Genomic DNA, 16,439 nt, shown 5'->3' with positions numbered 1-16,439 from the left:
GCATTAGATAGATTTTTCTTTAGTTAGGATTGATTCAACTACTCAAGCCTCAAGCGCACTCCTCCGGCCAGCAGCTACTCTGTAGATGCAACCCTGGGCCTATGGTAAGTATCTATCCCTGTACAGGGGTGTAATGGTAAAAAACAGGGTTCCCTTGGGATCTGCAGAATGGAGTAGCTTGCGCCAAGTCTGTCCGAGGAAGTCTGTTTGAGCCAACAGCCTTAAACAGATCCCAGTATTTAGGAAAAAAAAGCTTTAGTTAGAGTTGAATCAACCACTATAGCCTCAAGCTCGCTCCTCCGGCCAGCAGCTACTCTGTAGATGCAGCCCTGGGCCTATGGTAAGTATCTATCCCTGTACAGGGGTGTAATGGTAAAGGCCAGGGTTCCCTTGGGATCTGCAGAATGGAGTAGCTTGCGCCAAGTCTGTCCGAGAAAGCCTTTTTGAGCTGATGGATTTAAACAAATTTCAACATTTAGGAAAAAAGCATTAATCTATTTCAGTTAAAGTTAATTCAATTACTCTAGCATAAAGATCCTAATTCACTTTGTCTAAAGGAAGTTAGTTTGCAAATTTTTATTGTGTGAGCAATGAGGTTATGAAACTCTCTACCACATGAAATTGAAATACTTAATTTTCTAAAAAAAATTCAAGGAGGGCATGTGTGTGCCTTTCTTAAATAATATAAAATTGCAGGTTATCCGTACTAGATTTTGTTATGGGACGTTGATCCAGGGAACTAGTCTGATTGCCATATGTGGAGTCGGGAAGGAATTTTTCCCCTAATATGGGGCAATTAGCATCTGCCTCATGGGGTTTTTGCCTTCCTCTGGATCAACACATTAGCTTTTAGGTTGAACTTGACAGACTTGTGTCTTTCAACCTTAAAACTATGAAACGGTCCCTGTATAGAGGTTCAAGGGTGAAGCCCAGGGTTCATTTGGAAACATCAGAAATGGTGTGTTTTGCGCCAAGTCTGTCCAAGGAAGCCTGTTTGAGCCAATGGCCTCAGAAATATCCTAACATTTAAGAAAGTAGCAATAGTTAGGGTTGGCTGAACCATTGTAACTTTAAGTTTGCCCTTCCAGTCAGCATCTACTATGTAGATGCAATCAAGTCCCTGTAATAAGTCTTTATCACTGTACAGGGCTTTAAGAGTGAAGGCCAGAGTTCCTTTGGAACCTGTAGGATAGACTGGCTTTTGCCAAGTCTTTCCAAAGAAGCTTTTTTGAGCCATAGGCCTCAGACAGGTCCTAACAAGAAAGTGTCATTAGATAGGTTTTTCTTTAGTTAGGATTGATTCAACTACTCAAGCCTCAAGCGCACTCCTCCGGCCAGCAGCTACTCTGTAGATGCAACCCTGGGCCTATGGTAAGTATCTATCCCTGTACAGGGGTGTAATGGTAAAAAACAGGGTTCCCTTGGGATCTGCAGAATGGAGTCGCTTGCGCCAAGTCTGTCCGAGGAAGTCTGTTTGAGCCAACAGCCTTAAACAGATCCCAGTATTTAGGAAAAAAAAGCTTTAGTTAGAGTTGAATCAACCACTATAGCCTCAAGCTCGCTCCTCTGGCCAGCAGCTACTCTGTAGATGCAGCCCTGGGCCTATGGTAAGTATCTATCCCTGTACAGGGGTGTAATGGTAAAGGCCAGGGTTCCCTTGGGATCTGCAGAATGGAGTAGCTTGCGCCAAGTCTGTCCGAGAAAGCCTTTTTGAGCTGATGGATTTAAACAAATTTCAACATTTAGGAAAAAAGCATTAATCTATTTCAGTTAGAGTTAATTCAATTACTCTAGCATAAAGATCCTAATTCACTTTGTCTAAAGGAAGTTAGTTTGCAAATTTTTATTGTGTGAGCAATGAGGTTATGAAACTCTCTACCACATGAAATTGAAATACTTAATTTTCTAAAAAAAATTCAAGGAGGGCATGTGTGTGCCTTTCTTAAATAATATAAAATTGCAGGTTATCCGTACTAGATTTTGTTATGGGACGTTGATCCAGGGAACTAGTCTGATTGCCATATGTGGAGTCGGGAAGGAATTTTTCCCCTAATATGGGGCAATTAGCATCTGCCTCATGGGGTTTTTGCCTTCCTCTGGATCAACACATTAGCTTTTAGGTTGAACTTGACAGACTTGTGTCTTTCAACCTTAAAACTATGAAACGGTCCCTGTATAGAGGTTCAAGGGTGAAGCCCAGGGTTCATTTGGAAACATCAGAAATGGTGTGTTTTGCGCCCAGTCTGTCCAAGGAAGCCTGTTTGAGCCAATGGCCTCAGAAATATCCTAACATTTAAGAAAGTAGCAATAGTTAGGGTTGGCTGAACCATTCTAGCCTTAAGTTTGCCCCTCCAGTCAGCATCTACTATGTAGATGCAATAAAGGCCCTGTAATAAGTCTTTATCGCTGTACAGGGCTGTAAGAGTGAAGGCCAGAGTTCCCTTGGAACCTGTAGGATAGACTGGCTTTTGCCAAGTCTTTCCAAAGAAGCTTTTTTGAGCCATAGGCCTCAGACAGGTCCTAACAAGAAAGTGGCATTAGATAGGTTTTTCTTTAGTTAGGATTGATTCAACTACTCAAGCCTCAAGCGCACTCCTCCGGCTAGCAGCTACTCTGTAGATGCAACCCTGGGCCTATGGTAAGTATCTATCCCTGTACAGGGGTGTAATGGTAAAAACCAGGGTTCCCTTGGGATCTGCAGAATGGAGTAGCTTGCGCCAAGTCTGTCCGAGGAAGTCTGTTTGAGCCAACAGCCTTAAACAGATCCCAGTATTTAGGAAAAAAAAGCTTTAGTTAGAGTTGAATCAACCACTATAGCCTCAAGCTCGCTCCTCCGGCCAGCAGCTACTCTGTAGATGCAGCCCTGGACCTATGGTAAGTATCTATCCCTGTACAGGGGTGTAATGGTAAAGGCCAGGGTTCCCTTGGGATCTGCAGAATGGAGTAGCTTGCGCCAAGTCTGTCCGAGAAAGCCTTTTTGAGCTGATGGATTTAAACAAATTTCAACATTTAGGAAAAAAGCATTAATCTATTTCAGTTAGAGTTAATTCAATTACTCTAGCATAAAGATCCTAATTCACTTTGTCTAAAGGAAGTTAGTTGGCAAATTTTTATTGTGTGAGCAATGAGGTTATGAAACTCTCTACCACATGAAATTGAAATACTTAATTTTCTAAAAAAAATTCAAGGAGGGCATGTGTGTGCCTTTCTTAAATAATATAAAATTGCAGGTTATCCGTACTAGATTTTGTTATGGGACGTTGATCCAGGGAACTAGTCTGATTGCCATATGTGGAGTCGGGAAGGAATTTTTCCCCTAATATGGGGCAATTAGCATCTGCCTCATGGGGTTTTTGCCTTCCTCTGGATCAACACATTAGCTTTTAGGTTGAACTTGACAGACTTGTGTCTTTCAACCTTAAAACTATGAAACGGTCCCTGTATAGAGGTTCAAGGGTGAAGCCCAGGGTTCATTTGGAAACATCAGAAATGGTGTGTTTTGCGCCAAGTCTGTCCAAGGAAGCCTGTTTGAGCTAATGGCCTCAGAAATATCCTAACATTTAAGAAAGTAGCAATAGTTAGGGTTGGCTGAACCATTCTAACTTTAAGTTTGCCCCTCCAGTCAGCATCTACTATGTAGATGCAATCAAGGCCCTGTAATAAGTCTTTATCACTGTACAGGGCTGTAAGAGTGAAGGACAGAGTTCCTTTGGAACCTGTAGGATAGACTGGCTTTTGCCAAGTCTTTCCAAAGAAGCTTTTTTGAGCCATAGGCCTCAGACAGGTCCTAACAAGAAAGTGTCATTAGATAGGTTTTTCTTTAGTTAGGATTGATTCAACTACTCAAGCCTCAAGCGCACTCCTCCGGCCAGCAGCTACTCTGTAGATGCAACTCTGGGCCTATGGTAAGTATCTATCCCTGTACAGGTGTGTAATGGTAAAAACCAGGGTTCCCTTGGGATCTGCAGAATGGAGTAGCTTGCGACAAGTCTGTCCGAGGAAGTCTGTTTGAGCCAACAGCCTTAAACAGATCCCAGTATTTAGGAAAAAAAAGCTTTAGTTAGAGTTGAATCAACCACTATAGCCTCAAGCTCGCTCCTCCGGCCAGCAGCTACTCTGTAGATGCAGCCCTGGGCCTATGGTAAGTATCTATCCCTGTACAGGGGTGTAATGGTAAAGGCCAGGGTTCCCTTGGGATCTGCAGAATGGAGTAGCTTGCGCCAAGTCTGTCCGAGAAAGCCTTTTTGAGCTGATGGATTTAAACAAATTTCAACATTTAGGAAAAAAGCATTAATCTATTTCAGTTAGAGTTAATTCAATTACTCTAGCATAAAGATCCTAATTCACTTTGTCTAAAGGAAGTTAGTTGGCAAATTTTTATTGTGTGAGCAATGAGGTTATGAAACTCTCTACCACATGAAATTGAAATACTTAATTTTCTAAAAAAAATTCAAGGAGGGCATGTGTGTGCCTTTCTTAAATAATATAAAATTGCAGGTTATCCGTACTAGATTTTGTTATGGGACGTTGATCCAGGGAACTAGTCTGATTGCCATATGTGGAGTCGGGAAGGAATTTTTCCCCTAATATGGGGCAATTAGCATCTGCCTCATGGGGTTTTTGCCTTCCTCTGGATCAACACATTAGCTTTTAGGTTGAACTTGACAGACTTGTGTCTTTCAACCTTAAAACTATGAAACGGTCCCTGTATAGAGGTTCAAGGGTGAAGCCCAGGGTTCATTTGGAAACATCAGAAATGGTGTGTTTTGCGCCAAGTCTGTCCAAGGAAGCCTGTTTGAGCTAATGGCCTCAGAAATATCCTAACATTTAAGAAAGTAGCAATAGTTAGGGTTGGCTGAACCATTCTAACTTTAAGTTTGCCCCTCCAGTCAGCATCTACTATGTAGATGCAATCAAGGCCCTGTAATAAGTCTTTATCACTGTACAGGGCTGTAAGAGTGAAGGACAGAGTTCCTTTGGAACCTGTAGGATAGACTGGCTTTTGCCAAGTCTTTCCAAAGAAGCTTTTTTGAGCCATAGGCCTCAGACAGGTCCTAACAAGAAAGTGTCATTAGATAGGTTTTTCTTTAGTTAGGATTGATTCAACTACTCAAGCCTCAAGCGCACTCCTCCGGCCAGCAGCTACTCTGTAGATGCAACCCTGGGCCTATGGTAAGTATCTATCCCTGTACAGGTGTGTAATGGTAAAAACCAGGGTTCCCTTGGGATCTGCAGAATGGAGTAGCTTGCGCCAAGTCTGTCCGAGGAAGTCTGTTTGAGCCAACAGCCTTAAACAGATCCCAGTATTTAGGAAAAAAAAGCTTTAGTTAGAGTTGAATCAACCACTATAGCCTCAAGCTCGCTCCTCCGGCCAGCAGCTACTCTGTAGATGCAGCCCTGGGCCTATGGTAAGTATCTATCCCTGTACAGGGGTGTAATGGTAAAGGCCAGGGTTCCCTTGGGATCTGCAGAATGGAGTAGCTTGCGCCAAGTCTGTCCGAGAAAGCATTTTTGAGCTGATGGATTTAAACAAATTTCAACATTTAGGAAAAAAGCATTAATCTATTTCAGTTAGAGTTAGTTCAATTACTCTAGCATAATGATCCTAATTCACTTTGTCTAAAGGAAGTTAGTTGGCAAATTTTTATTGTGTGAGCAATGAGGTTATGAAACTCTCTACCACATGAAATTGAAATACTTAATTTTCTAAAAAAAAATTCAAGGAGGGCATGTGTGTGCCTTTCTTGAATAATATAAAATTGCAGGTGATCCGTACTAGATTTTGTTATGGGACGTTGATCCAGGGAACTAGTCTGATTGCCATATGTGGAGTCGGGAAGGAATTTTTCCCCTAATATGGGGCAATTAGCATCTGCCTCATGGGGTTTTTGCCTTCCTCTGGATCAACACATTAGCTTTTAGGTTGAACTTGATGGACTTGTGTCTTTCAACCTTAAAACTATGAAACGGTCCCTGTATAGAGGTTCAAGGGTGAAGCCCAGGGTTCATTTGGAAACATCAGAAATGGTGTGTTTTGCGCCAAGTCTGTCCAAGGAAGCCTGTTTGAGCCAACGGCCTCAGAAATATCCTAACATTTAAGAAAGTAGCAATAGTTAGGGTTGGCTGAACCATTCTAACCTTAAGTTTGCCCCTCCAGTCAGCATCTACTATGTAGATGCAATCAAGGCCCTGTAATAAGTCTTTATCACTGTACAGGGCTGTAAGAGTGAAGGTCAGAGTTCCTTTGGAACCTGTAGGATAGACTGGCTTTTGCCAAGTTTTTCCAAAGAAGCTTTTTTGAGCCATAGGCCTCAGACAGGTCCTAACAAGAAAGTGTCATTAGATAGGTTTTTCTTTAGTTAGGATTGACTCAACTACTCAAGCCTCAAGCGCAGTCCTCCGGCCAGCAGCTACTCTGTAGATGCAACCCTGGGCCTATGGTAAGTATCTATCCCTGTACAGGGGTGTAATGGTAAAAACCAGGGTTCCCTTGGGATCTGCAGAATGGAGTAGCTTGCGCCAAGTCTGTCCGAGGAAGTCTGTTTGAGCCAACAGCCTTAAACAGATCCCAGTATTTAGGAAAAAAAAGCTTTAGTTAGAGTTGAATCAACCATTATAGCCTCAAGCTCGCTCCTCCGGCCAGCAGCTACTCTGTAGATGCAACCCTGGGCCTATGGTAAGTATCTATCCCTGTACAGGGGTGTAATGGTAAAGGCCAGGGTTCCCTTGGGATCTGCAGAATGGAGTAGCTTGCGCCACGTCTGTCCGAGGAAGCCTTTTTGAGCCAATGGCCTTAGACAGAACCCATCATTTAGTAATAAAAAAGCTTTAGTTAGAGTTATAGCCTCAAGCTCGCTCCTCTGGCCAGCAGCTACTCTGTAGATGCAACCCTGAGCATGTGGTAAGTCTCCATTCCTGTAAAGGGGTGTAATGGTAAAGATCAGGGTTCCTTTTGACCTGCTTATGCCAAGTCTGTCAAAGGAAGCCTTTTTGAGCTGATGGCTCTAAACAGATCCTAATGTTTAGGAAAAAAGCTTATGTGTATTTCAGTTAGATTAAAAGTAAAGCCAACAAAAGAGAATTTAACTTTCCCCAAAAAATCAATTATTAATATAGCATTTACCTGCCCAGATCTCAGAACTAATGCACTATTAGGATGTAGCAATCCCATATAATTTTGTGTGCAGTTTTAATACTATGTAATCACCCCCCTCCATTAATTGGTAATATGTGAGTGGTTGTCGCATCAGTATTTTGCACCTGTATTGCTGTCATCGTTATTATATGGTATGATTAGTACTGAGACCTAGGCAGGTAAACACTGTTGCCCTTTTTTCCTGTGTTAATTCTTGAATTTTGGTGGAAATTTAAATTTGTCTTTGCTTTTAATGTTAGTGTAGGGACTCGCAAGTATGAGGACCCTTGACGCGGGTTGCGAGCTTGTGTATTTTGGCCAAAATATTTACTAATACCTCATATATATCATATATATTTTTTGCACGTTATTTTTATTCAGGGTGCAGCCAGACCCATCAATGTTGGCCTTGTAAACTAGGGTGTCTGTCTTCATGGGGTGTACTTAAAAAGTGCTGGGCAGCCCGCCTAATCTAATAGTTTGGGCTTCACTAATAGGCTGTAAGCCAGACATTGTGCACTACCTATGTGTGACCAGTGCCCTATACAAGGCTTATTTGTGTGCAGTTTTAATACTAAGCAATCACCCCCTCCATGAATTGGTAGGTTGTGAGTGGTTGTCTCATCAATATTTTGCACCTGTGTTGCTGACTTCTTCATTATATGGGTTTGCTGCATCCTTGTAATTATTGTTGCTGTATTTGCTGTGTTAATTCTTGAATTTTGGTGGGAACTTTAATTCCTTGTTTTTGTGACTTTGCTTTTAATGTTAGTGTAGGGACTCGTAAGTATGAGGACCCTTGAGCAGGTTGCGAGCTTGTATATTTTGGCCAAAATATCGACCAATACCTCATATATATCATATATATTTTTTACATGCTATTTTTATTCAGGGTGCAGCCAAGCCCATCTACAGGTGCATCTCACAAAATTAGAATATCACCATAAAAGTTAATTTATTTCAGTTCTTCAATACAAAACGTGAAACTCATATATTATATAGAGCCATTACACACAGAGTGATCTATTTCACGTGTTTATTTCTGTTAATGTTGATGATTATGGCTTATAGCCAATGAAAACTCAAAAGTCATTATTTCAATTAATTAGAATACCTTATAACAACAGCTTGAAAAATGTTTTCAAAATCCAAAATGTTATCCTACTGAAATGTATGTTCAATAAATGCCCTCAATACTTGGTCGGGGATCCTTTTACATCAATTACTGCATCAATGCGGCAATATGGCATGGAGGGATCAGCCTGTGGCACTGCTGAGGGGTTATGGAAGCCCAGGTGGCTTTGATAGAAGCCTTCAGGTCGTCTGCATTGTTGGGTCTGGTGTCTCTCATTTTCCTCTTGACAATACCCCATAGATTCTTTATGGGGTTAAGGTCAGGTGAGTTTGCTGCCAATCAAGCACAGTGATACTGTTGTTTTAAACCAGGTATTAGTACTTTTGTCAGTGTGGACAGGGGCCAAGTCCTGCTGGAGAATGAAATTTCCATCTCCAAAAAGCTTGGCGTAGCTAAGGTTTTGTTTCAGGGGGCCGAAACTTCTGAGTGGGCCTCTAACCAGGTAACCCTGATTCCAACTATAGCGGCGCACCCAGATAGTTGATGTAGGAAAACCTCAGCAGATGACCGCGCTGTTACTAAAAATAATCTCTATACAAAGACCAGCACTGATATTACCGCCATATGGTGACATATATTGATAGATGCCAGTCCTGCAGAACATATAAGAGATCACAGCTCAGTTATATATAGTACCTTACAGCTGACGTTCTTTCTGATTAAATTGTTCACTTTTCCCGTCTTTTCCATCTGGCCCAGACCGACACGACAACTTCTCCAGCCAGGGCTCAGAGTCTCAGGTATGCAGAGATCACAACAAAGACACATTTGACTCCTTACATTTCAGGCACTGACCACATCTATCCCCAACCTGCACAAACTTCTCATCCTGCTGATACCCCAATACTGAGCCTCTGCTGCAAAATGTGTCCCTATTACTGCACCTACTGTGTGCCCTCTAGATGGTAAAACAAACCTCTAAAATAAAGTAATGCCGTGTGCAAGTGTCCTAGAAAACAGTGCCCGCATTGTGCCCCCTAGAAAGTAATAGTGCCCCTTCGACAGTCACGATAACCTGAGTTCCCCTATAACAATAAGTGCCCACCTAAGATTTAATAATGTCCTGAGTCTCCCCCCATGTAGAGCTCCGCTCTAACCAGTATGATGTTCTCCTATTCACGATATAATTCCCCCTCACTGTATAGTTCCCCCACAAAGTATACTGACCCCTTAGTAGCCCCCAAGCTGATGGCTCCAACACTGTATGATGGCCTCCACACTATACAAAGACCCCACATTATCTCCCACACTGTATGATGGCCCCCACGCTGTTCAAAGAACCCACATTATCTCCCACACTGTATAAATAGCCTACATATAGTATAATGCACCAGATAGTCCTCAATATAGTATAATGCACTCCCCATAGTCCTTCGTATAGTATAATGCGCCCCTATAGGCAGAGTCTGTAGTAAAATGCTCCCCCCATTGACAGAGTCTGTAGTATAAAGCTCCCCCCCATAGGCAGAGTCTGTAGTATAATGCTCCCCCCCTCCTCATAGGCAGAGTCTGTGGTATAATGCCCCCCCATAGGCAGAGTCTGCAGTATAATGCCCCCCCCATAGGCAGAGTCTGTAGTATAATGCTCCCCCCTCCTCATAGGCAGAGTCTGTAGTATAATGCCTCCCCCCTCCTCATAGGCAGAATCTGTAGTATAATGCCCCCCCCCGATCTCATAGGCAGAGTCTGTAGTGTAATGTGCCCCCCCTCCTCATAGGCAGAGTCTGTGGTATAATGCCCCCCCCATCTCATAGGCAGCGTCTGTAGTATAATGCCCCACTTATAGGCAGAGTCTGTAGTAAAATGCACCCCCCATAGGCAGAGTCTGTAGTATAATGCTCCCCCTCTTATAGGCAGAGTCTGTAGTACAATGTCCCCCCCATAGGCAGAGTCTGTAGTATAATGCTCCCCCCCTCCTCATAGGCAGAGTCTGTAGTATAATGCCCCCCCATAGGCAGAGTCTGCAGTATAATGCCCCCCCCATAGGCAGAGTCTGTAGTATAATGCTCCCCCCTCCTCATAGTCAGAGTCTGTAGTATAATCCCCCCCCTCCTCATAGGCAGAATCTGTAGTATAATGCCCCCCCATCTCATAGGCAGAGTCTGTAGTATAATGCACCTCCCCCTTCCCATAGGCAGAGTCTGTAATATAATGCCGGCCCCCACCCGGCAAAAAATAAATAAACAGTACTCATCTCTCCTCCTGGTTCCCTCGCTGCTCAGAGCACCCAGCACGCACACATCTTCAGCACAGCGGGCTGGGCGCCAAGTGATGATGTCAGAGACGTCAGTCACAGAAGGGACTAATGGGAGAGAGATCCGCGCTCCCTCTCTCATCAGTAAACTTGCGGCGGTGGCGGGCAGTGGGGCCCGATGCTGGCACCAGGGGCATGCTAGATACAGTTACACTGGCGTAGCCCTGGATGGGCCCCCTAAGAGCGAGGGGCCCGGGGCCACCGCCCCCTTTGCCCCCCTGGTAGCTTGATACTGTGGCAGAGGGAAGCATGAAGTGCTCTAAAATTTCCTGGTAGACGGCTGCGCTGACTTTTGTGTTGAAAAAACACAGTGGACCTACACCAGCAGATGACACGGCTCCCCAAACCATCACTGATTGTGGAAACTTCACACTAGACCTCAAGCAGCTTGGATTGTGGCCTCTCCACTCTTCTTCCAGACTCTGGGACCTTGATTTCAAATGAAAATTGGAACTCTGGACATCTGTCAAGTCAGCAGTCTTCATCATGATTGTCATGATTGTGGAGCCTACTAAAACAGACTAAGGGACCTTTTTAAATGCTTAGGAAGTCTTTGCAGGTGTTTTTTGTTAATTATTTTAATTTACTGAGTTAATGACTTTTGTGTTTTCATTGGCTATAAGCCATAATCATCAACATTAACAGAAATAAACACTTGAAATAGATCACTGTGTTTGTAATGACTCTATATAATATATGAGGTTCACTTTTTGCATTGAAGAACTGAAATAAATTAACTTTTTGATGATATTCTAATTTTGTGAGATGCACCTATATGTTATGGCCTTGTAAATTAGAGTGTCTATCTTCATGGGGTGCACTTAAATAGTGCTGGGCAGCCCGTGTTCTTGCCTCAGCAGCGAATTTAGCTATCCAGGGAATCTAGTCACTTTATGTGTATATCAGTTCTGACATTATGTTGCTTGCATTTGAATCCTGTCTCTTTTTTATTGTTTGATAACTGCACTGTCTGCTAGTGATTTAATGTATTTGCTCTAGTTTCAATTTGCAATGCATTATGGGAAAGTTCCAAGAGCATTGTGAGACAGTTCTTGTTGCATTGTGGTCCTGTTCTTGTCACAGTTTGGGCAGCGACCATTATTTCCTCTTCTCTTCTGATGGAGAAGTTCCCTTATCACTCATCTTGTAAAGTGGCACAGAGCGGTAGTCGTGACTGAACGTCGGTCTGATTTCGCTCTGGCACTTTACAGACAATGGGTGTCCCAGTCCCAGTGTGCTCTAGGGTGTGGGGTGCAGCACACTCTCTTGTAGGCCGCAGGCCTCCACTGCCTTCAGGCTTCTGTCCTCAGAAGCCGCCGCACACAATTTAGGGAACACGAAGTTCTTTGTAACAGTCAAACATATACTTGACAGTTCAAGTTCATCAGGTGGGTACAGATGGGATAAGGCACAGCAATTCACATTATCCTCCTTCTTAGCATAACTCCTCTTCAGCCCTGTTGCTAGCTCATCCTGTATTTCTCGTCCACCTCTGCAGTGCACCCGGGACTGGCCTTCAACTTCCATCTATGCAGGTCCCTGTCCATCTTCCTTTGTACTTCAGAGCACACAAAGTGTCCGGCAGCTCCTATGCCAGACCTTAGGCTCTGGACGTGACTGGAGCGACTGCTCTGGATCCCAGTAATGCCTCCCACTGCCTGGAACATTGAGTACTATATACAGTGGGTACGGAAAGCATTCAGACCCCTTTACATCTTTCACTCTTTGTTTCATTGCAGCCATTTGGTAAATTCTAAAAAGTTCATTTTTTTTCTCATTAAAGTACACTCTGCACCCCATCTTGACTGAAAAAAAACAGAAATGTAGAAATTTTTGCAAATTTATTAAAAAAGGAAAACTGAAATATCACATGGTCATAAGTATTCAGACCCTTTGCTCATATTTAAGTCACATGCTGTCCATTTCTTGTGATCCTCCTTGAGATGGTTCTACTCTTTCATTGGAGTCCAGCTGTGTTTAATTAAACTGATAGGACTTGATTTGGAAAGGCACACACCTGTCTATATAAGACCTCACAGCTCACAGTGCATGTCAGACCAAATGAGAATCATGAGCTCAAAGGAACTGCCTGTTACGATGTTAGTAGATACCCTGAAGTCCAATGGCGTGGGCCAAAAGCAGAGACTGAGACAAGAGTAGTGTGAAAGTCTATTTTAAACTCAAGTGCAAAAGATCACAGCAAACAGTTTATGAAGGTAAGTTCATTCCAAACAATACTTCTTAGAACCTAATCTGTAAGGCACGGCCTTCATTACTATTAGGGTATGCAAAAGTTAACCATAGTTCAAGTTTACTTAGGTACAGTAATATGCAAACAGAAATAAGGATAGTAAGCAGACGTAGGCATTCCTCAGTTGATTGTGGACTCACGTAGTGCAGAAGAGAAGACAAACTGGAATATGGATCTGGATATTGAAGAATGCAGGAGGTGCAGTGGAGGAAACAGCGATGTCTTAAGCAGAGCTGGAGCCGGGTATTTAAACACAGAGCAAGATGGTGACTATACCAGAGGTGTAGAGATCCAGGAGAAGTTTTCTTCAGGAAGACAAAAGTTCAGAGATCCCAGCGTGAGTGAACAACAGCCAGCGGTTCCTTTCAGCAGAAGTCCCCTTAGCAGAGGATTCAGGCAGCAATCCTTTCAGCGGATGACTAGGAGTAAACACAAAGTCAGCAAGACTCTATTCAGAGGGCTAGCACAGGTGAGTAGAAAGCTAAAAGCACACAATACTCAGGCAAGGCATGATTGCAACACATGCAGTTTAAGTAGGTCCACAGGCAGGAAACACATGACCCCAGTGAGGCAATGGAAGCCATCTTGGCTAAGGGAAAAACTACTGGCAAAGTAAAATTAAACCTGGCATCCTGACACTGCCAAAGGAGCTTAGAGACAGAATTGTGGCAAGGCACAGATCTGGCCAAGTTTACAAAAGAATTTCTGCATTAGTCAAGGGTCCTAAGAACACAGTGGCCTCCATAATCCTTAAGTGGAAAAAGTTTGGGACCACCAGAAGTCTTCCTAGACCTGGCCGTCCAGCTCAACTGAGCAATCGTGGGAGAAGAGCCTTGGTGAGAGAGGTAAAGATGAACCCCAAGATCACTGTGGCTGAGCTCCAAAGATGCAGTAGGGAGATGGGAGAAAGTTGCATAAAGTCAACTATCACTGCAGCCCTCCACAAGTCGAGCCTTTATGGCAGAGTGGCCCAACGGAAGCCTCTCCTCAGTGCAAGACATATGAAAGCCTGCACAGAGTTTGCTTAAAAACACATGAAGGACTCCCAGTCTATGAGAAATAAGATTCTTTGGTCTGATGAGACTAAGATAGAACTTTTTGGTGATAATTCTAAGGGGTATGTGTGGAGAAAACCAGGCACTGCTCATCACCTGCCCAATACAATCCCAACAGTGAAACATGGTGGTGGCAGCATCATGGGGGTGTTTTTCAGCTGCAGGGACAGGACGACTGGTTGGAATTGAAAGAAACATGAATGTGGCCAAGTACACAGATATCCTGGATGAAAACCTCTTCCAGAGTGCTCTGGACCTCAGACTTGGCCGAAGGTTCACCTTCCAACAAGACAATGAGCCTATGCACACAGTTAAAATAACAAAGGAGTGGCTTCAGAACAAATCTGTGACCATTCTAGACTGGCCTAGCCAGAGCCCTGACCTAAACCCAATTGAACATCTCTGGAGAGACCTGAAAATGGCTGTCCACCAACGTTCACCATCCAACCTGACAGAACTGGAGAGGATCTGCAAGGAAGAATGGCAGAGGAACCCCAAATCCAGGTGTGAAAAACTTGTTGCATCATTCCCAAGAAGACTCATGGATGCACTAGCTCAAAAGGGGGCTTCTACTCACTACTGGTCATTTGGTCTGACATGCACTGTGAGCTGTGAGGTCTTATATAGACAGGTGTGTGCCTTTCCAAATCAAGTCCTATCAGTTTAATTAAACACAGCTGGACTCCAATGAAAGAGTAGAACCATCTCAAGGAGGATCACAAGGAAATGGACAGCATGTGACTTAAATATGAGCAAAGGGTCTGAATACTTATGACCATGTGATATTTCAGTTTTCCTTTTTTAATAAATTTGCAAAAATTTCTACATTTCTGTTTTTTTCAGTCAAGATGGGGTGCAGAGTGGACTTTAATGAGAAAAAAATGAACTTTTTAGAATTTACCAAATGGCTGCAATGAAACAAAGAGTGAAAAATTTAAAGGGGTCTGAATGCTTTCCGTACCCACTGTACTTCAATAAAACTCACCCTATAGATACCCTAGCCTGAACCTGCATGTCAATGGAGATGGGCATCCTACATATAGATGACAATGGCACCCTTGCTGAACGGCAGCTGCCCCTAGACCCTAAAAGTCCCTTATTCGTACTTACATAGACCAAAGATCTGACAGTCTACCAGAAACTGGTACAGATATCACATCAAACAATCAATCCTCAGTGTGTACTAAATGATTAAAGTGACAACAGTGAATAAAGTGACAATGTGCAAATTTATAAAAACACCCAAGAACGTTCCTAATATCTTTGGACCTCCAAGCCAAAGGATACATTCGGGCATCCAAACAAAGGCTACAATCAGCCCTGTTCAACACCCTAGATGCTGATTACCTGCCTTATAGTGGAGGGTGACACCCTAGTTAATGTTGACACTGTGGCGCCCCCGCTCCACGGCGGCTATCCCTGGATAACCCTAGCCAGCCCTGGAATTAATCACCCATAGAGGTATCAATGACATAAATGATCACAAGACTAAACAATGAAAGGAACTTATCTTGATAAAGTGCAATACTGATGCGGATCATCTTTATGCCGCATGTCCCGATTTTAAAGAGATTTAATAAAATTTGTATTTTAGGGTTTATGTTATACTTATGTCTTATGGTATCCTAAGCTTATCTTATGCTATACTCACATTATGCATTAACACTTCACATGCTGTTACATCACCATTATACATTACATAAGACACATATCACTTTTAGATATAAAACCGCAAGACAGTATTCACATGACGTGTTTGTTGTCTTCAGGGGCAGGAACAGGGTAAGACAGTCCACATCCCTACAGTTTTGTATCTTGGGCTCTGTGCACACAGCCTGCTCCAAGCTTAGCCGGTAAGAGCCCTATCTATGTGGTACAATACTGGGGTTCATCGTATGTTTTCCGCATCTACTGTATGGAGGTTTCTCTACTATCAATAAAGAGAAGGTTTTTCGCAGCCTTATTCTTAAGAAGACAGGGGGTTTAGCTCCATGTCACACTACACACCGTGGTAAGGTGTATGAGGGGAGCATAGCCTGCCTAATCTAATAGTATGGGCGTCACTAATAGGCTGTAAACCAGACACTGTGCGTGACCAGCGCCAAAATATTTACCAGAACCTCATATATAGATTTTGCATGTTATTTTTATTCAGGGTTCAGACAAGCCCATCAATGCTGGATTTGTAAACTAGGGGGTCTGTCCTCATGGGGTGCACTTAGATAGTGCTTTGCAGCCTGCCTAATCTAACAGTATGAGGGTCACTAATAGGCTGTAAGCCCTATATTGAGCACTATCTGTGTTAGGCGTCAGGTGTTTTCTGGATCTGAAATGGGTTCAGAATCATCAGTGGATTCTGTGGTCTCCTATTCCAGTCCAGCCAGGGCAGATGCTGCTCAGCATCATCGTCAGTCCCAACGCCTAGCTGGTGCACGAGATGTACAAGCTGTCTCTTGGGTCTTTGTTCCTAGCAACATGAAAGATAGGTTGCGGAGGGAAACAGGGCTGTTACAGCCTAAGTCCAGGATACACTGCACTGAGCATGCCCGTGACATGGCGGACCGTGATTAGTGGTTTGGGAGTCAGCTGATCCGGTGACCTGGCACCGC

Source organism: Phyllobates terribilis, unplaced genomic scaffold (assembly GCF_046119375.1).
Source record: "Phyllobates terribilis strain yellow unplaced genomic scaffold, ASM4611937v1 Scaffold_144__1_contigs__length_4642544, whole genome shotgun sequence".
Lineage (NCBI taxonomy): Eukaryota > Metazoa > Chordata > Amphibia > Anura > Dendrobatidae > Phyllobates > Phyllobates terribilis.
This window is presented reverse-complemented; position numbering follows the sequence as displayed.